Here is a 22,822-nt window from a genome sequence, read left to right on the forward strand (position 1 = left end):
TGTAAAACCCTGTGTACCCAGCAGGACACACAGGTGATGCCGATAAAGGTCAGCTCCATAAAAGATGGAAAGTGCCCTCTGCCTGTGTTTATCTTCGTTTGATGTGGCAAGTGCCACATCCCGTGCATTCTCAGTTTGAGAGCATTCTCATCAAATCATCTCATTGTAGGTCAGCAGGATGAAATACTTGATAAGGACCAGTTCTTCATAACAGAGACCGGGAAGGAAAATGCTCTTCCACACCTGGACACCCACGGCAACAGGGCTGCCAAACCGACATCCAACAGCGGTGTGTTCCTAAAACAATTCTGGAAACACGCCATTTTTTAAACTCAACAGTTTGGTGGGGTGGATCACAAACAGGTCAAATCATTTGGCATTCTGCTAGTGGCTAGGACAAAGCTTTTCAGAGCGAGGCTCACCCTACAGGTCTGTGACTCACAAAAACCCAACCCGAAGTACAGCCTCAACCCAGCAGAGTGCAGGTAAACAGTGTGTGCCCATGTGCAACATCCAGCCTCAGAATGGACCGCTGCCCTCAGAAGCCAATAAAGCTGGACTCTTGGAATTACCTGAACATTTAGAAATCTCCTCACCCCCAAACCTTTCTTCCTAGCACTCTCCTTCCCTTGACCATACTCTTAAAACACAGTCCCCTCTAGAATGGACTTATCCTGGCATTAATTCTTGGCAAATGCTAACAACCTTTCTGCTCTTGGTAACCATGACTCTCTACTTTTTCTAAACTTGGGACATGGCAATCCAGGGAGCTCAAGAGTGATCCAAAGCTCAACTCTTTTAGAGAGGGGCCATCAGCACTGAGAGCTAATTACTGTCGTCTCTACCTTGATATCACGGATATCATTACACGGCAATCTGATGCCTATGTGAGGGAAGGACTCAGGGTCTCTACCTCCTCCATAGAGTCTCTACTTCCTCTCTCCTCTTGGGTCGACTGGTCGGGGGTACAGACAACCATGTCAGTCTCTGGTGGGAAAAATCTATTCTCCAATCAGAAGGACCAACGTGGAGTTATTAAAAAATTCGTTTTAGTAAAACTCAGTATATAATAGAAAAACAGCATGTTCTTTCTACTCCCACCCTACCTTCACCTAAAATTAGCCATAATCATCTTACAGGCTCCGCTACTGAATCAGTGATTGTACTTCCTGTCCACATCAATTGATTAAATCAAGTAATGCATATATAAGTACTGGCGCTGATTTTCAGAGACAAGTCCCTGGTATGGGCAGAAAAGCTTTGTGCCCACTCCGTGCTCTGACATCAGTGGACACGGCTCCATTTCACCTAGTTACTCTCTCCTTAGCTGGTGAGGCGCACCATGGATTCGAAGCCCTTACACAGAAGAGCACGTGGCTAAAAGTCTTTGGCTGGTAATGAAGGAGCAGTGCTGCTGTCTCCCGAAAGCGCATAGACTGATAAGGAGGCAATCCTAGGCAGGATACTTTCAAAAACCCTGTGAAATTGAAGGCGCTGCCTGGGTGGTGGGGGGGAGTTTTGGGCAATCATCTGCCATGGAAGGAAAAGCGGAAGTCGTAACCTATCTCTTCATTAGTCACAGCAGAGAAGAGAGTAAATGAAAACATTCTGAAGTAATAATTGTGTATGAATTTAAAGAAACACCAAGAGTAGGTCAAAATAGAGAAGACTGAAGAAATGTGCTTCGCTACAGTTAAAATATGCCTCATGTTATCTGCTGGTTCCCTTTTTTCACCTGTTCACTAAAGTCCCCAAGCTCAGGTGTATTCAAGCTCAACGTTTGCAAATGTTTAGCCCAAGGTGAGTTAACACTACAGAAGTGTGTAGTCCTACGCACTCCCATAATACAGGCGCCTACTGTTTGCCTACTTTTCTCCCATTCCAAGGCGGAAAAGAGAGCAAGCTGGGCACACGGTAAGTGTCAAGGCTCTCGGGTTCCATGGTTTTATTTGGAGCTGCAAGAGCTCCAACAGAAATGGCTTACGTTAGCGCCTCTGCTTCAAGGACTGTGCCCCCTGTCAATCATGAGCAAAGCTCAGCTTTTACAGCCTTACCTAAATAACAGATTTATGGGGGCGCCTGGGTGGCTCAGTCATTAAGCGTCTGCCTTCGGCTCAGGTCATGATCCCAGGGTCCTGGGATCGAGCCCCGCATTGGGTTCCCTGCTCAGTGGGAAGCCTGCTTCTCCCTCTCCCACTCCCCCTGCTTGTGTTCCCTCTCTCGCTGTGTCTCTCACTGTCAAATAAATAAAAATTCTAAAAAATAAATAAATAAATAACAGATTTATGTCTAAAAGTATAATCTGATGCACACTATTAGTTCACCACCTGGGAGAAAGCTCAGTAAAACCTGAACTAGGAGGGAAAACATGGGCTTCGGAAGCCTACTTCCCTTTCCATGTAGCATAGCACATTTCCTGTTTGTGTTCCCTCCCCTCAAGGTTCTTCCTCAGCACCGTCTGTCATGTTCTTTCCTTGTTCCCCAGCCTGGTTCTTGGTTTTCCGCTGTCACCTGTCTTGTGCCTCTGGGCCAGTTTTCAAGGAAACAGTAAAAGCTCCACTCATTCATGTAAGGTCACTTTCCCTTCAGGAGACTGGGAACTGCCCATGAGCCTTTTATGGAAGATCTTTTATGCTTCTAACCTAGCCGGTTCTTAGAGAGGAGCACACCTCCTTGTGGAAACTGAGGCAAGGAAGGGGGGTCCTAAGTCAGCAAAAGATCTTTTAAGTGTCAAGAGTTCATTGTGAAAGCAGATAGATCATTGAAGAGGAGCCACTTAGAGTCTGAAGACCATACTTCCTAAAGTAGGAGAAGAAGAAGAAAAGAATGATTGAGAAGTGTTACTTCATCTTATTGCCAGAAGATCCTGTTGGGACTTCCTTCAGAAAAGTTTTAAAGGATATCAAAACCAAATAAAACAACCAAATAACAACAACAAAACCCCAGAATTTCAGGATAGGAAGGAATCTTAAGTTTACTGAAGAAAGGTACAAATGGGATTCTCAAAAAAGAAAAACAAACAAAACAAACCAAAACACCCAATTTCAAGGTAGGAAAAAGTGGTAAAGTTCACCTACTCCTCCTTATCTTACAATGTCAAATCTCTTCTATATGCCATCCATTCCTTGCCATCTTGAGTGTTTTTTTTTTTTTTAGATTTATTTAATTTAGAGAAAGGGGGAGGGGCAGAGGGAGAGAGAGAGAGAAAATCCTCAAGCAGACTCCCCACTGAGCTGAGAGCCCGTCGATCCCACTGACCCTGAGATCACCCGAGCCAAAATCAAGAGTCGGCTACTTAACCAACTGAGCCAGCCAGGCACCCCATCTTGAGCGGTTTTGACTTATTTTCTGCTCTCCAAGCCCAGGAGAAACATGGATATTGACACTTATTAAGCACTTCCTGTATGCAGAAGTTGGTTCAATGCTGAGGGATATCCTGGAAAGGTTTACGACAGTCTCCGCCTTGTGGGGATGCTCATCCGCTCTTGAACCACTGACGTCATGGTTCTCTCTCTAGTGCGCTATTAAGGGCTCAATTTTTAAGAACCAAAGAGTAAAGCATTTTAAAAGGTGTTACCCTAGCATTACCTGCCATGGCTAGAGCCTTTGATCAGCTGATACCTCTGGGAATATAATCCATGGGATCCAGCAAAACAATAGTTACAGTTTTCTTATCCTGCTGATTCCAATTTCATCTACAGCTATCACTTCTATAACACACGAGGGAGTTTTAGAACAGATCCACTCCATTCTAGGCAATGGTCTGTCCTAATCCACTAGCAAGGAACACCAGGATTGCTCCTGGTCGTTCAGGTTAAACATAAGCTTGTACTGGGACACAAAACAGAGGAGCTGAAGAAAGCAGAGCTCTTTCCTGGAAGCCATCCAGACTACGAGAGAATCTGAACAGCATTAATGATATGCTGCTATTACCATGTAAGACTGTGGAGATTAGGATGTGTGATCGCAGAAATGAGAATGAAACTGGACCACTTTGGAAACTGGGAGTGTTTTTGCTCAAAAGGTGCTTTTGTAAAGTATAATAATTCTATCCTCTATGAAGACTAAATTAGAGAATATGAGCTGAAATTCTATTTCTAGGATGTTTGGCTTTTGCTTATTTTTGATTAGAGATTCAATTCTAACGGTGGTAAAATATAACAGTGAATCCTATTTTGGAAACATGCAATTTCACGGAAGTATACTCCACCCTGTCATAGCTTTGGGTGGAGGGAGGAAAAAAACACACACACACACACACATATCAATCCTTATGCCAGTAAAGTAAGTATTTGCCAACTTTCCAAAGGGATCCTCTTTGAAAACCCAAGCTCACAAGGAAAACGTTTTAATATTTTTCATATTCAAAGACCTGGAAATAGTCCATGTGACTGCTGGGGTCCAATGAATGGTTTTAGGTTAGGATTCTGGTCTCCCTCTACCAACTGATGAATATAACTACGCTTGTTGAGGAAAGGTAAAATTTCTACTTTCAAAGTTTTTTGCTTTGTTTTTGTTTTGTTTTTAAACCATAGAGATTAAAATTCAGGTTTCTCTAGGGGAAACAGAAAAGCTTCCTGACAGTCAGTGCTGTTAAATACTACAACTGGAAACTGACAGATAGTATGAACCAGTCTTGGGAGGTCTTGTCTCATCTGTCTGGAATAGTTCCATCCAATCTCAAGAAAATAAGTGACTTTTCCATGTTCCTTCCTCCCTGAGATTCTGTAAAGGAAGTTTTAAAAAATGCCATACTGGGTCAAATCAATAGAGCATTCAGTACTTCTGACAGTCATATCAAAGAACTCTTTCAAAATTATACCCTGTAACATTATCCTCAACATTTACAGATGTACCGTTCAGATCTTCAATCTCTCTTTTCCATTTATATGTGCGGAATTTATCTAAGCACTTATGCAACTCGGCTCTATTTGCAGGTCTATTACTACCTCTCAGATTGAGACATTCCATGTGGTGTTCTGAAAAGTATGGAGTGTACTACCACAGAACCACAAATAAGGCGAGAGGAACGCAGAGGCCGAGGACATGTTGCTTTTAAAGCATTTCTCCCACCCCTCCCACAAGTGAAATATTCATTCCAAGTCCAGTTCAGCAGAAGTGTCTCCAACAGAGAATAGCCATGGAAGTCTAAAAGTCTAAAAGCCAAGAGCTGATTTTGGTCATGGTGCTCCTCAAGGGCTCCACATTCTCAGCATAAAGCACAGGATGGTGAAGAAAGGAGAGGGGGTGGCCATTAGGACTGTTCCAAATGTTTGCTCTCTGTGGAGCCTCCCCTCCGTCCTCCCCCTACCTGCCCACCAACCTCATCAACTCTGGAGTCAAGGGAATGGCGTGCCACCCAGGAGCAGAAGCCTTCCAAGCCGTCTGTTTCCCTTTGCCCTGAGACCTGCAGCATCCAAGTAGGACTGCCCCTCGGTTGGCCTGAGCTCCCAGGAGGGAAGGCAGTGGACACAGTGGATGCAGAAGGTGGGCAAGAAACAAGCCTCTCTCTGTTTCTGAAGGCCACAGAGATCCATGGGTCGTATGTCGTCACGGCATGATTTAGCCTAAGCTATTCGACAAGGGAAAGATTTCAAAATCCAAGTCCTACCCTTTTGTTTTTAGAGAAGGAAACTGTGTAGGAGGGAGAAGAATGACTTGCCCAAGGTCACACTGCTCTTGGAGGCAGGGCCGGACAGACCAGAGCCACCCAGGCAGTGCGAGTGGGATCTGATTCCCAGCCCTTGCGACCAAGTCATCGATTCCACCGAAGTCCAAAAATAAAAACGAAAATAAAAATGCCACTACCTGGCGGTTTTTAGGATCCCATTGCCTCTAAGGAAAGGCTTCGATTACCAAGCAGCCTTCCGCCCCATCCGCCTGCGCGTGCCACCACATACGAGGCAGACGCTGCCATGAGGCGCTTTTCTGTCAAAACACAGGACAGGACAGTCGTAAGGGGATTCAGATCTGGTTTTTGGTCCCGGCAGCAGCCTCTGGGAAATTTCACTTTCCTCCTCCAGAGGTGGGTGGAGGGAAAGACAACCAAGCTGTGTATTCTAATGACTCGTTAACAACCTTGTAAGACGCACAGAGGGACAAAGTAGAATCGAGAGAGCGGGGCCTCTGACAGTAGGCTCCCACCTAGAAGGAGAGGCTCTAGCCAGAAGTGGGTACAAACGGCCCGTACATGTATGTATTTCCAAAGGCAGATTTTTTTTAAAAAGCAGATTGCAGTTCATCCTTGGTGTCACACGCGGTCTTTACTGACTCTTGTGCTGAATCAATGTACTTCTGTTATAGATCATAACGAAGGGATCTAGACTTCATTCTGTTGCTAGCTGACTTAATAACCCCTGATGAGTGGCATGATTGGCACATATCACCCATGCTTTACTCCTTTTACCCCAGTGCCCAAGGAGATCTGAGAGAGAAAGAAAATGCTTTCTCAGAGTTAAAAATAGGTTAGTGAAAGCATTCTGTAAGCTCTAACTATCGACCCGCCGTACCACTGTTATTATCAGGCAGCTCCTGTCTGCCCCCCCCCTTCTCTACAGGTCAAGGTCAGTCAGCCCAGCTTCTCTCTTCCCATGTGCCTGGTCAGTACAGATGAGACAAGTTAGAGAGAGTGGAGCATGTCAATGCCACCCTTACATTCCTCAGTCTGCGACGGCTCTACTCCAGTGGGAGGGCGAGAGAGAGAAAGATGGGTTGTTTGTTACTGTTATTACAAAGGAAAGGGTTTCCTCACTAGAAACCTTCCCTCACAATCAGCCACATCAGAAGAATCTTGCTAGAATGTACTGGAACCTAGCTCTCCCAGGACAGTGCAGGATGTACCAAGGCATGACCATTGCTTTCTGGTTGACGTTATATGGGGCAAGTAAGAAATAAATGTACAGGTTTCTCTACTATGAAAGACAAGAAAGGGGATGGGGGACAGGCTGTCCTAGAATTCTGGGGTACAGAACAGCAAAGGAACATAATTTTAACACTGAGATTGGCAGAGATACCAGCAGGAGAGAACGAGCACATTCCATCCATTCCAAAGGGTGTTCACCACTGTAAATCCAGATAATGGACAGGGTGGCCCACCCCGTGCTCTGTCTGCCAGGACCAGATAAACAGGATGCACGCAGGCCTGCAACCAGATAAACCTGAATGCCTCCCTCCCTCTGTCCCTCTATCCTCAAACCCCTGAGAAGATTTCAGTTGATGATTATTCGAGTATAATAATGTATCTGCCACCTGACCCGTGCACTATCTTATACTTAATGAATGTTGAAGTTCACAGTCAATTAAAACTCTGCATTGTTGAGCAGACAACAAAGCCAACACTCCTGCAACTGCAAAACTGAAATAACCCAACGTTTGGCGGGGGGGGGGGGGAACTAAAACTATAACTCAGCAAAGATAACCTTAAAAGGGAAAGTTTTTCTCCTCGCCGTTTCACACCACAAGCCAATACATGTGCATGCATGAAAATACAAACATGTGCATATGCTCACACACACACACAGGCAAGACTGTCTCGGCAAAAAGTCAATTCCAGAAGTTTTCAGCGTTCATCGATCGATACTCTATTTTGCCACAGACACCTAACTTCTTATCAGGGCTCCTTAAGTTTCAGTGAGTCAAAGGATTGCAATTCTTTCCTAAAAAGGATAATGTTTGTTTAAATGCACACAAACACACACAGGCCTTCACTTCACTACTAGTGAAAAAAGGCCAATGATAGCAAGGTGTTGCAAAAGAGAAAAGCATGCCACAACCTGATCCTTGCTTTCTGCTCTTGAACTCCTGCATTAATTATAACAAATTACAGGGAATCCAAGTACAGTTTATAAGTACAATAAACTCCCTAATAATAGCCTATAATTTAATCAAGGGTTCTCTTTAAAAAAGAAAAACTCTTTCTCTACAATCCATCATAGACGGAGAGAGAACACCCCAACACCACTTCTTTCTGCCACATTCTGTGCTAGTGGGTACAGATTCCTTTATTCCTTTATGACAATCACAACGATACGATTTAAAAGAACCAGACAGGTTTCACTGCTGTGGGCTGTGATGCCCTGAACTAGGGAAACATAACAGAAGTAGAAATACCTGGTCTCGAAAGAAAATACAGTCCTAGAGCATGTGATGTTAAAATAGAATCCGAGTCTGTTTTGCTCCGTCTTAAAAAACTCCAATGACTTGGAAAACAGTTTGGCAGTTCCTCAAAAAGTTAATTATGGAGTTATCATATGACCCAGCAATTCCACTCCTAGGTATATCCCCAAGAGAATTGAGAACACATGTTCCCACACAAATAGCAACAATATTCATAATGGCCAAAAAGAGGAAACAATCCAAATGCCCATCAACTTATGAATGGATAGGCAAAATGCAGTCTGTCCATACAATGGGATGTTATTTAGTCACAAAAAGGAATGAGGTACTGATATTTGCTACCACATGAATGAATTATGAAAACATTACACTAAGTCAAAGATGACAGACAAAAAGGTCACATATTGTAAAACTGCAATTATATGAAATGTCCAGAATAGGCAAACTGACAGACAGAAAGTAGACTAGCGGTTGTCAGAGGCTAAGAGAAGAGGGGAGGGGGCAAGAAAAAATTTTCTGAAATTGGATCCTGCCAATGGTTGTACAACGTTGTGAATATATCAAGAACCACTGAATGGTATACTTTAAAATATTAAATGTTACGTTATGTGAATTTTATCTCAACAAAATAAAACATCCAATAACCTTAATCAGGAAAAAGTTCACACTCGGAATAGAGCCCAGGAGGCTCTTCATGGTCCACTCAGAACTCCTTTCTTTCTGACTTCATATCTCACGGCACATGACATACCTGAGCTGTAATCAGTTTATGGTGCTTCCCCAGACCTAGTATGTTCCTTCCTGCCTCCTTACTGCTTCTGCCATCAGAATGCCCTTGCCCATCCTCCTCCATTTGGACAATCACCTACTCATCCTTCAAAGCTCAGTTGAAATTTATCTCCTCTTGTACAGCTTCCCAAACCTCAACCAGTTAATGGAGCTTCCCCCCCCAAGCCCCCGCAGTAATTGGCCTGGGTCTCTCCTGCACTGTCCTCTGCACCTCCCCCATTCTACCACAACCTCCTCACAGACTGGAGACTGGGTCTTATCATTTAATGTCAGTACCTGGCACTAAGTAGACCCTCAATAAACATTTCTGAGTAGATGAAATACCAAGAGAGGAACGCATACAGACAGAGGGAAGGAGGGAGGGAGACTAATTGCCTCACAGTAAGATTAGGAGATGTTCTTTCTATGGTATGAAAGAGGCTCCTAAAAGTTTCAAAAATGTAACCCATCACACACTGAGCAGGAAGGTTTAAACTTTTTGCTTTTAGGCAAAGGGAAAAAAAATATTCCTTCAAAGACCTGGAATAGCCAATACCGTATTGAAGGAGAGCAACTCTGGAAAAATGACACTACCCGATTTCAAGACATTATAAAGACAAAGACAAGACAGTGTAGTATTGGTGAAAGAAGATCAACAGCACAGAACAGAGAGTCCAGATATAAACTCTCATAAATAGAGTAAGCTGATCTTTGACAAAGGGGCAGCAGTAATGCAATGGAACAAAGATAATCAACCTCTTCATCAAATGGTGTTGGCACAACTGTGAATCCACATACCACCCCCCCAAAAAGAATCTAGAAACAGACCTTATACCCTTCACAAAAATTAACTCAAAATGAATGACAGACCTAAATGCAAAATACAAAAATAGGAGAAAATCTGGAGGACCTTGGATACGGCAATGACATTTTAGATACAACACCAAAGACACAATCCATGAAAGAAATTATTGGCTTCATTAAAATTTAAAACTCTGTTCTGCAAAAGGCAATGTCAAGAGAATGATAAGACAAGCCACAGACTGGGAGAAACTATTTACAAAAGATACATCTTATAAAGGACTGATCCAAAATATACAAAGAACTCTTAAAACTCACCTAATTAAAAATGAGCCAGAGATCATAATGGACGCTTCATCAAAGAAAATAAGTAGATAGCAAATAAACACATGAGAAGATACTCTGCATCAGGTCTTCAGGGAAATGCAAATTAAAACAACAAGATACTACTACACAACTATTAGAATGGCTAAAATCCACAACACTGACCCCCGAGTGCTGGCAAGGATGTGGAGCAACAGGAACTCTCACTCACTGCTATGGGAATGCAAAACGGTACAGTCACTTTGGGAGGCAGTCTGGTGGTTTCTTAAACTAAACATACTCTTACCATATGATCCAGCAATCATGCTCCTTGGTATTCAAAGGAGTTGAAAACTTAACGTCCATACAAAAGCCTACACATAGATGTTTACAGCAGCTTTATTCATAATTTCCAAAACTTGATAGCAATCAAGATGTCCTTCAGTAGGTGACTGGATAAATACACTGTATTTATCCAGTCACCTGGTAGCTCCTACATTCTCACAACCCAGCTCCCTACTGTACATCCAGACAGTAGATTATTCAGCACCAAAAAGAGATGAGCTATCAAGTCATGAAAAGACATGGAGGAAACTTAAGTGCACATTACGAAGTGGAACAAACCAAGATAAAGGCTACACACTATATGACTCCAACTGTATGACATTCTAGAAAAGGCAAACCTATGAAAATGGTAAAAAGATCAGTGGCTGCAGAAGGGAGGGTGAACAGGCAGAGCACACAGATCCTTAGGGCAGTAAAAATACTCTATATGATGCTATAATGATGGATACATGTCATTTTACATTTGTCCAAATCCCTGTACAACATGAAGAGTGAACCCCCTAAAGTAAACTATGGACTCTGGGTGATGACAATGTGTCAATGTAGGTCATTCTTGGTAAAACTTCTGATAAGTGATGCTGATAATGGCAGAGAGCTGCAGGTGTGAGGGTGGAGGGTGTACGGGAAATCTCTGTACCTTTCCCTCAATCTTGTTGTAAGTCTAAACTTGCTCTAAAAAGAACAGAATCTTATAAAAACAAAAAACAAAAACAAAAAACTTTCCTTCAGTGTGGCCCATTTGTTTAATTGTTGATGGGTTATACTGCTTTCTGAGCTACCAAGTAGCAAAGAAGGAACTCAGGGCTGAATCATAATCAAGGATCAACAACAGCATGAAATAAACCCTTGTGGAGACAAACCATAAGAGACTCTTAACTAGGGAACAAACTGAGGGTTGCTGGAGGTGGGGGGCGTGGGGTAACTAGGTGATGGGCATTAAGGAGGGCACGTGATTTAATGAGCACTGGGTGTTATACTCAACTGATGAATCACTAAATTCTACCCCTGAAACTAATACTACAGTATATGTTAACTAAATTGAATTTAAATAAATAATTAAAAAAAAGAAAGCAAGCAGTTCTCATGGTGGGCAAAAGGAGTTCAGATCAAGGAGGAACAAGGGTCCATGCAGATTAGCACGACCAAAACCACTCCTCTGCATTCCCACTGGAAAATATGGAGCCTTATCCTTCTGAAACTAGGAATAAATATGTCTTGACTCATCAGCTGAAACTATATACCTGCCTGCCCCAAAAATCATATGTTCATAATATTACCTATAACCCCACTGTGGGAAAAGGGAGCTTAAATTACATCTGGAAGCTGGGTGAGTCAACTCTCCAAAAATCTGTCTTCCTGGTAAAGAGCCAGGTTTGTGGCTAAGAAGTTTGTATGAATCCTTAAAAATCTGGTGAGCTAGCAGATGGAAGAGTAGGACTGTTGTCAGCTATCTGGGTCTGAAGGAAAAAATAAATGAAAATCAACGAATATGAGGTGAGAGGATCATCTCTGTGGATGACCATGAATTCTTCCTTATAGTCCCCACTTAAAGGTAGCTCCTACATTCTCACAAGTGAACAACTGCCAAAAGAAGTTAGTCTTCTCTCAATGAAGTTATGTCCCAGAAGTGAGTACGACAGGCTTAATAAATGTTTGATGAATGGATGATGGAATGAAAGTAATTAATTATGTATCCCTAGAGAAACAGAAGCGAGAAATAGAAGTTTCCACCCTATATTAAGTCACATGGCTAGACACACAGGGTATCTGATCATTACTGGTGACCAGGAAGCTCGGTATGGATGGAGATGAATGGGAAGACCACTGGGTACTAGCATTCTATGTTCTTCAACCCAGCTTCCTACCATCGCAGATCAGTGCAAAGCAGAGGCTATCCTCTGCTCTTAGAAATGGAATGTGCCAGTCGACCCAACTCTAACATACCTAGTAGACTCAAGAAACCACCGAAGATTCTATGTTGGCCAAAAGGCAAGTGACAAGCCAGACCAAGAGAACACCTTCCAGCTGTGGGGACCCTCCAGCCTAAGATAAGTGATGGAAGGGAATGATCTGTCATTGATTGTGATTTTTTTTCTGTTCAGGGTGATGTGCTGAGAATCCTGCCTGCCTTTATTTCTGTCTACAGTTAGTCCAGTCTGGACTCTTGACATCAGTACTCTGAGCAAACGTGACCTTCTACATCCCTCCCTCCAGCATCTCTGTCATCAAAACCCATGACCCCACCCAGGTTTTGTCCCTAAGAGCTTAGCCAAGTCTAATTTTACACTCTGGATACTGTTTTGACTTATTGACCAAACTAAATTTTAAATACATCTAATCTCTGGGATTTTAGGTTTAGTGCTTAAACTCTGCAGGTACCCATTCACTCTGCACTCTTAGTCATTTCATGTACATTTTCTCATAGTCACAGCTTAAAAATGTCTCAGTACTGAAAAAATGATCACATTAAAGTATATTTAAAAACACTGACAGAGAAACACACACACACACACACACACACACACACACAAGCTGGATGGGAAATTCATCAGAAAAGGCAAAAGAGCTGCTATTTCTGCCCAGAAGTCAGAAATACAGGAGATCCCTTGAGATCCTATTGGATGACCTTTATTTCCACAGTATGGACCCTACTGGGAGACAACTGCTCAACCCTCCCCACTTTGAATCTGGCCAATAAGATCCATGTTCAACCTCTCACCAATCACGGCTCTTCAATATCACAGATTCTATATATTTCTAACGCTGACAGGCTCACCGATCTCCCTGAGCCCATAAGTATCTTGAGGGCAGGCACCACCCCTCTCTGTTCAGTAATTCACAGATCCAGTAGATGATCCTAGACTTGGGAACTGTGCAAAAAGCATTACGATCATTTACTGACTCAGAGAAACCCAGTGGGCAAAAAGAATGCTTCTTTGGAAGCTAGCCACCCAAATAGTTGGCATAAAACAATATGGGATTCAGCAGCAAAACAAAAACCCAAAATCACCTAAACTCTAGGTATTGCACAATATAAAGCTTTTCCCCAGCCACTGAATAAGAATATTTCATTCCATCCTCTTTGTTCCCACTGCATTTTGAAACTAACATGGTACTGATTAGGCAATTCGTTTAATTATGAATATCTACTTTGTTCCCTTGGCTATTTTTTTTTTAAAGATTTTTTTATTATTTATTTATTTGACAGAGAGAGAGAGACAGTGAGAGAGGGAACACAAGCAGGGGGAGTGGGAGAGGGAGAAGCAGGCTCCCTGCTGAGCAGGGAGCCCGATGCGGGGCTCGATCCCAGGACACTGGTATCATGACCTGAGCCGAAGGCAGACGCTTAACGACTGAGCCACTCAGGCGCCCCTCCCTTGGCTATTTTAAAAGCTTGTTTTGTTCATCTTTGTATTTCCCCTCAACATCTAGCATAGAGTAGGTCTTCACTGTACGTTTACATTGGAGCAAGACATCATGACAGCCGTATGTGATGTGGCCTTTCTTAAGAACCCATTAATTACAGACTGGCTGAAAGAAACTCTACATTTTTGCTAGGTTATACTCTGCAATAAATAATAAAAATACACCACATGTCAGTCAAATGCTTTGGAGACTTGAACTCTCCACAACAATGGTCATCAGTTTCTCTAGATGTTAAGGAATCAGAAGATTCTACTAATTCTTCATTGTTTTCTTTTTAAGATTTTCTTTATTTATTTGAGAGAGAGAGAGAATGAGAGACAGAGAGCATGAGAGGGAGGAGGGTCAGAGAGAGAAGCAGACTCCCTGCTGAGCAGGGAGCCTGATGCGGGACTCGATGCCGGACTCCAGGATCATGACCTGAGCTGAAGGCAATCGCTTAACCAACTGAGCCACCCAGGCGCCCCTCGGATAATCCTTCATTGTAACGATGCCTTAGATTCACAGCATTGTTTTCCAGGTGTTTCCAGGTGCAATAGCTCATGTCATTTCACATTCACAGAGACTCTCTGAGACGGTGGGTCACATGTTCCGCATTTACCCGTGAGGAAATGCAAACTAAGAGAGGCAAGGTGACTTGCCAGGTCTTCTGATTTTAGAGTCAAGTGCTCTTTCACCAAGGCATTGTGCCTGTGTAGTCAACTGGCATGGTCTGTCATTTCTGTCAGCCTGGAGCATAAATCTGAAAGGAAAAATTGGAAGGACGAAAAAAAAAAACTACAGAAAGCTGTAAACACATTAGAACATGAATCCAGGGACCATTTACTGAATTTTTGCTGCTGGAAATGAACACTCTTCTTCTGCAGAATCATCAAAAGCAGCTGAGGATATCAAGCGTGGCAGCCACTGCCAAAGATAAAATACCGAACCAGCAAACATCTCACTGCCCAAGAATCTAGCATCTTCCTATGCTGCGATGTCTGCCAAAATTGCACTTGACATTTTCAGGCATGGAAATGCCTGTCTACAATTCTTCCTTTCAACCCCCATCTAGGGCTCTAGGATTAAAGGACTAGATACTCCTTTTGTTGGATGCAATTTAAGAAATACTTTTGGATGCCCTTTCTTCTTTTGGAGTGTGGTTTTCTAACTGCCCCAGTCTCTAAAGGCAGTCTTTCACATCCCCCAACACACAGGAAACTTAAAAGTAGAAAATGCCATTTCCTCGAAAAGAAAATGATGATCTACAGAGACAACAGACTACACACAGGTGGAAAGAAGCTCTTTGTTTAGGTATGGGGACAAAGAAGGGGGATTGTCAAGCAGAGAACTGTAATTGGCACGTCAGAGAAAATTCTTCATTTCTTGCATTTCATGGAGAAAGCTGCTATAAACACACTCCTCCTTTTCATAAGTTTAAGAATTTAAAACTATCGCATTAGTATAGGAACACATCAAATGCCTCTTTAGGAGCCAAGAACTCACTGGGGCATAAACCCAAGGAAGGGTATCAGTTCCGCAGTGGGCATAACTCCATGTCCAAAGGACAGGATTCCTACACAAGAGAAGTACTCGGTTGGTACTCAAATTCCTCCTTAAACAAAGAGCTCAGGAGGCTTTTCCTAAAAATTAAGCCTGCAGAAAATATATGGCCTCTTATATTTAAATATGTTCATGAAACCAGCCCCAAATCTATTGGTTGGAAATTATAAAAGCTGTCAAATTCTATGACTGTAATGATTTCTTAGCCTCTTACAGCACTTTTATTTAAAAATTACACCAACTTAGACCCAATTTACTGGCAAAATATTAGATATGTACTAGTAAATATATTCAATCATTTATTCATCCATTCGACAAAACTCAGTGAGCACACGCTACATGCCAGGAATTGTTCTCAGCATTAGGGATGTAGCAGCGAACTAAAAATCGCAGACCTTGCTCTCCTTCAAGGAACTTACATTCCAATGAGGACAACAAGCAATAATTAAGTTATAAATAAGTTCACTGAGATAAAATCAGATAAAAGCTATGGCGAGTAACAAAGTGGGAGGTGGTCAAGAAAGGTCTCTCTGATGAGGTGAACTCTGAGCAGAAATCGGAAAGAAATGAGGAGCTAGCCTTATCAATATCTGGGGGAGGGATGCTCTGATGGAGCAGATACAAGGGCTGGTAGGAACAGGTGTAGTGGTGTGTTCAAGAATCACAAGGAAGCCTGCAGAGCAAGGAGCAAGCAAGAGGACAAACGGTAGGGAACGACGGGGGGGGAAAGGTCACAGAGGCTAACTGTGATGGAAGGATCTGGACTATTCTGAGTGAGGTGGCAAAGCAGCGGAAGGTGCAGAGCAAAGAAGCCACATAAACAGACACACACTGGAAAGAAAGGCCCACTGGTTGCTGCACAGACCCTGGTCTGTAAGGGGCAGGGGTGAAGTCAGGACAGCAGTCAGGAGAAGGGGCAGTGGCCCGGGCTGGAAGAGCAGCAGTGCATGTGGGAGGGGACAGTCAGACTCCAGACATGTTCTGAAGGTTGGACGCGGGCTGCGTGAGAAGGAACACTCAAGGACGCCTACGAGACCGCTAGCCTGAGCCACGAAAATAAAAATTTTATTTTTTTTTAGTTTTTAAAAATGATTTTATTTATTTATTTGTCAGAGAGAGAGAGAGAAAGAGAGCACAAGCAGGGGGAGCGGCAGAGGGAGAGGGAGAAGCAGGCTCCCCACTGAGCAGGGAGCCTGATGCGGGGCTCGATCCCAGGACCCCGGGATCATGACCTGAGCCGAAAGCAGATGCTTAACCGACTGAGCCACCCACGCTCCCTGAAAATAAAAATTTCAGATAAAGACTCCTTCTTTTGGGGAAAATAGACTGAATTATTGCTTTAAAAAAATTATAACCAGATTATCTTTCACTAAAACTTGTAAGTTCATCAAACCACTTCAAACATTTGATCCCATCATTTTTTAAGTTGGGGGACGGGGGAACTCTTTTTGATATAGTAATGGATTTCCTCTTCTGTTCATCATTCTTCTTCCCCTTCCTGTCCCCTAAATCCTCTGCTTCATATTTCTGTATAAGACATAGCTTTACAGAATGAAGCTCAGATATTTCTACCTGTTTTATTTTTTTTAAAAGATTTTATTTTTATTTATTTGACAGAGAGAGACACACAGTGAGAGAGGGAACACAAGCAGGGGGAGAGGGAGAGGGAGAAGCAGGCTTCCCACTGAGCAGGGAGCCCGATGTGGGGCTCGATCCCAGGACCCTGGGATCATGACCTGAGTGGAAGGCAGACACTTAACAACTGAGCCACCCAGGCGCCCCTCTACCTGTTTTCCATGATGTGAATTTTCCGTGCAGACCAAGAGGTGAGGAGACCCACGCAGCAAGTGTGAAATGGGCAAAGGTTAAGTGGTAGGAAACGGGAAATGAAATACTCCTTTCACCCCATCTTTGGCAAAATCTCTGGAGAGGCCAAACCATGGCCTCTTCCCGCATGATCTCCATTATAAAACTGTCATACTCATAAAAAAAAAAAAAAAAACAAAAAAAAACAAAAACCAATGTCACCAAAGTAAAGAATAGCAACACTAAAAATGGTCTTCGCAGTATAACTTGACCAAAAAACATGCCCTAAAAAAATTAGAGAAGAAAAACAAGTGTGTGTAATTAATAGGTACAAGTCCACACATTTTGTTATTGAGGATTTTATTATTTCTATGAAAACTCATTTAAAGCGACTATCACCTTTACCCTGGCAACAAAGTCCTATACACAGAACTAAGTCCCAAGTCTTTCTCCACTTTCTCAAGTCAGCACATTCTGTGTAACTTCCAGCACTTTGGGCAGGAAGGAATGACTGTGCTTATCGACAGACTGCTTTTCTCATATAAGTCATGATCATAGATTAAAGGTTAAGTCTAAAAGTGGAATTTGATCAAAAGCATATACAAAGGAAGGGGTGCCTGGGTGGCTCAGTCGGTTAAATGTCAGGTTAAGGTTTCGGCTCAGGACATGATCTCAGGGTCCTGGGATCCAGCCCCGAGTCCAGTCGGGCTCTGCACTCAGCAGGGAGTCTGCTCCTCCCCCTGCTCACATGCTCTCTCTCTCAAATAAATAAAACCTTAAAAAAAAAAAGAGCATATAAAAGGCAAACATCTTCATTTATAAGTGTTTATATAAACTCTCCTATATGTTTATCACCTTCTCTATGGCAGGGACCTGTCATAATTAGCACATGAAAGTAAACGATTATCTGGGAACTGAACAACACTGTTTCACGCTCTTTTTAGAGAATATAGTTCAGTATCTAATTGTAATCATTCTGGTAACTAGGGTACCATATGCTCTTATAATTCCCAACCGGAATTTTATAAAAATGAAAGAAGCCACTCATAAGCTACTATAAATATTTCAAAAATGTGACCTTCATGAGGGCAGGGATTTTGTCTATTTTATTCACGGCCGTATCTCTAGTACCTGGAAGATTCCTAACGTACAACAGACGTTCAGTGAATACTTATTGAATGTATACACACATACATGAATGAGTGAATGAAAATGCCACAGTGTTTGGTACACTGTCCAAAACGGCTATCCAAGTTAACTAAAATATTGATTATGCAAAATTGTGGTAAATTATATTAATTATTCCATGTTAAGGATAAATATGTAATATTTAATAATAAAATACTTACCGAAAGTACTAATGGTAGATAACTTTTTAAAACAGGGTTTTGGGGCACCTGGGTGGCTCAGTTGGTTTAAGCGGCCGACTCTTGGTTTTGGCTCAAGTCATGATCTTGCGGTCGTGAGATTGAGCCCCACATCGGGCTCCATGCTCAGCAGGGAGTCTACTTCAGGATTCTCTCTTTCCCTCTTCCCCCCCCCCCCCCCCTCTCAAATAAATAACCTCAAAACATAGGGTTTTATAATCAGGAGAGAAAGTAAAAAGAAGAGTGGTCACTTCATAATGAAAATATTGGGTACTCCAGATGTAGAAGGTAATTATTTTTCCTTAATGAATCACCAATTTAAAACTCTAAAGAAGAAATTACATAATTTAGTTCCAAGACACAGAACAAGACTTCATACCAGGAATATATGACCCAATAGTAACAGGAAAGTCTTGTCCTTCAAAAACTTCTTTTTTCCAAGAAATCAAAACCTTATGCAAAGTGATTTAATTATTTCTGTAAGAAAGAAATTTTCAAATTCTGCTGTGGTAAAGGAGGTATTTAACAGATTAGGGAGATAACAGAGAAGCTAACTGGTTTCCCCAAGTTAACAGGGGCACCAAAAGCAATGCAAAATTGCTGTCCCCTAGTCTTCTCTTATTTCTTGCTGAAACCACATTGATTCAATATAATTGGACACGCAGATACGTCTCTGTTGGCAGAAGAGAGGAATAAACTTCATCATCTCTATTTTATACATACGAAAACAGGCTCATGGATGGTAGTCAGCTTGTACACAGTTATGCAAGGAGTGAAGGAGTGGAGCCAAAATATAAATCCAGGGCTCTGTCTGCTACACTTGGCCCCTTCCTACCACATTCTACAACACCCATGAGGTGCTTACACTGCAATTTTCCTCTTCTCAGAATGTTCTCCCTTTACACCTTCCACCTTCACCCATCAGTGAGCCCCGGCTACTGGTGGGGATTATCTTACCCTTTGGGTATGTTGGGGAGAAAACAGGCTTACAGACCTCGCCTGGCTTGTCTTCCCTTCCAGTAGTCTTGATTCACTTAGCACAATCCAATGTCTTCTTCAAAGCCCAGTTCAACAGACATTTCCTGTGATGACTAATTTTCTGTGTCAACTTGACTAGGACCATACTACCCAGATGTGTGGTCAAAGATTATTCTAGATGTGTCTGTGAAGGTAATTTTTAGATAAGATAAACATTTAAATCGGTAGACTAAATAAAGCAGGTGACTCCCCATAACATGGGTGGGCCCCATCCAGTCAGTTGAAGACATTAAGAAAAAGACTGACCTCCCCCAAAGAAGAGGGAATTCTGCCAGCAGACCTCTACCTTCGGACTCAACCTGAAATGCCTCCCGGGGTCTCCGGGTCTCTGCGCTGCAGAACTACCTTGCGGATTTTAGACTTGCCAGCTTCCATAATCGTGTGAGTCGATTCCTTAAAATAAATCAATCTCTGTGGGTGTATATATATTATAGATATTGTTATCCTGTTGGATCTGTTTCTCTGGAAAACCCTAAGATACCTTGCCAAAGTTTCCCCTCACCACTCCGCCCACGAAGGATACCCCCAGTAGGTACCTATCATATACTACCCTGTAGTAGTAGGTATATTTATGTGACCATCTGAATCTTCCCTAATAGAGTGGAAAACCCATTCAGGACAGGAGTAACATCGTGTGCCACTTTGCATTTTACAGAGTGCTTTAAACGTAGAAAATAATACATGGGTGGAATGAATGCCCAGAGATGAGTCCAGAAGGCAGAGGAGGCTTCCCAAACAAAAGGTAAAAGGAAAAGGGAGATACCCCAGTGACTGGCAAAGACCCGAGGAAAGAGAAGCCCAGGGTGTCGAATACTGATCAGTCAGAGAAGTAAGGGTTTGTGGAAGAAGTAGAGGGCAATAAGGAGGATGTAGACTTGCAAACGTATGTTTGTCTTTACCTGCCAGGCGATGGTAAGTCATTAAACATTTTTGATAAAAAAAGGAAATTATGAAAACAGCCTTTAAGAAGGATGCTTAGAGTCGGTGGGCACACTGTATTTTTTTAAAGATTTATTTTTTTATTTTAGAGAAAGAGAGTGTGTGTGTGTGCATGAGCAGGGGGAGGGGCAGAGGGAGAGAAAGAATCCTCAAGCAGACTCCCTGCTGAGCACGGACCCTGATGAGGGGGACTCAGTCCCATGACGCTGAAATCATGACCTGAGCTGAAACCAAGAGTCGGATGCTTAACCGACTGAGCCACCCAGGTACCCCTGGTGTGCACACCACATTAACAGATGGATTGCAGAGACACAAGAGGCCAAATAATAATGGGAATGGTGGTCAGGCAGTACAGAGCCTGCTTTTCCAATTACCAACCAGTTCAATCCTCAAGGATCCTTCTGTTCATGCAAAAACTGATTCTTGGAAGACCAGTAACTCACCCGAGGGCAGAGAGAAAGCAACGGAGCCAGGATCCAAATCCAAGCCTACTCGATTCAAAAGCCTATGCTCTTCCCCACTTCATTGTATTTCAGGCCGGAAGTAAGAAAACATATGGTAGGGGTAGCGTAGGCTGGAACAGATTTAAATGAGATATGTATAGATAGTAGGAAACATATGGATTCTGGGGCTGCGCTGTGTAGGTTCAAATCACAGCTCTGTCACTTACTCATATTGCGATGTTGGGTAAGTTATACAACCTCTCTGTGCCCTAGTTTCTTTCCTATTCTGTATAATTAGAATAATAATACTGCTAACTCTAAAAGTTGTAAGAACTAAATGACTTCACACATATAGTTTAGAATTGTGCCCTGCCACAAAGTACTCAATACATCTTAGCTGTCGTCATTATTGCTACTATTACGAAAGATCAATAATCCTATTGATCTGCAACTAAGTGCCAGAGTACTTGCTTTTATGTTTATGGATGTAGCCTAAGGGCCTCAAACATAGTAGGCACTCAATAAATATTTAATGAATGATGAATTCAATATAGGAAGTAAAAGGACTGCAAGGTCAAGTATCTAAAATTTTTCAGCCTTAAAAATGTGCTTTTTATTTTGCTGGTAGTAATAAAAATTTTGGAGAACTTCTGTTGGGTAAAACTTGTGTATACATACTCAGCAGAAATGAGTACAGGCACCGAAGCCACGTGCAAGAATATCCATAGGACGTGCACTAGGATGCCCTTAATACACGTACTAGAAATGTAAATAGCAGCACAGTTCATAATAGCTCCAAACTGGAAACGATCCAATTGTCCTTCAACAGCAGGATGAGTAAAATGTAGTGTACAAACTTCTGGTTATAAAATAAATAAGTCATGGGGATGTAACATACAGCACAGGAAACACAATCAATAATATTGTAATAACTTTGTATGGTGACAGACGGTAACTAGACTTATCATGGGGAACATTTCACAATGTATAAAAATATTAAAATCACTATGATGTACACCTGAAACTAACAGAACACTGTACATCGGTAACACTTCAATTTTTTTAAATACAGTATATTCTTGTGCCGGAATATTATGCAGCATTGAAAATGACCAATCTCTAACTGCATACAATACAGACGACTCTCAAAAAATTTTGGTCAAAGAAGACACCAAAGGGCACATGCTATATTATCCCACCTTAAAAACAATCAAAGCAAAACCAACTTATGTTGTTAGAAGTCAGGATAGTGGTTACTCTCGGGGGACAGAGGTTGAGAGGGAACATGAAGCTTCGATTCTGGGGTGCTGCTGATGTTTCAATTCTTGATCTAGGGACTGGTTACAGAGGTGTAGTCATGTTGCATAGATCCACTGAGCTGTACACTTTGATTTCTGCACCTGTCTGTATGTTCAACTTCAACAGTTTATCTACAAAATGACTCTTGGTAAAGAAGGTGACAACATGACTTCAAGAGAAATGTCTAACCAGAGCTTGGAGGAATGGTCAGGCCCTGTGTAACAAATGATATAAGGAAGAAGCACCCAGGTGACTTCTCATCTTCAGTTTGTGAGAGCAAAAGTATCACAGAGTCATTTAGAGAAAAATGGGGTATTTAGGGAACAATTTGAGGTCAAGAGAAAGTAAGAGGAGGAAAATAGTTCATCAGCCTCTATCTTCCTGGTTCCTATGAGGATTGGTTGAGATAGAGTGAACAAAGTGTCCTGTGTAGAGATGATCAACAAAGGGTAGCAGTCATCATCACCCAAAGAGCCTGAAGCAAGAATGCAACACAAAGCAGAGGGGCTCACATGAATGCATGCTCCCTTAGAAAGAGTAGTATTTTCTGTATACTTCTGGTGACCTGTACACAGTAGATATTCAAAATATGAATGAATGAATGAATGAATGAATGAATGGAAGACTGTCCTG

General features: G+C 42.3%; 1 protein-coding gene across 2 annotated transcripts in view; it reads right to left on the minus strand.

Moving 5' to 3' along the window:
- The window catches only part of PTPN14 (protein tyrosine phosphatase non-receptor type 14), a 177,593-nt gene that overhangs the window by 50,773 nt on the left and 103,998 nt on the right, over positions 1–22,822 (minus strand). The gene's annotated exons all lie outside the window — the stretch shown is intronic.

This window comes from Neomonachus schauinslandi, chromosome 6 (genome assembly GCF_002201575.2).
Source record: "Neomonachus schauinslandi chromosome 6, ASM220157v2, whole genome shotgun sequence".
In the NCBI taxonomy this organism is placed as follows: Eukaryota; Metazoa; Chordata; class Mammalia; order Carnivora; family Phocidae; genus Neomonachus; species Neomonachus schauinslandi.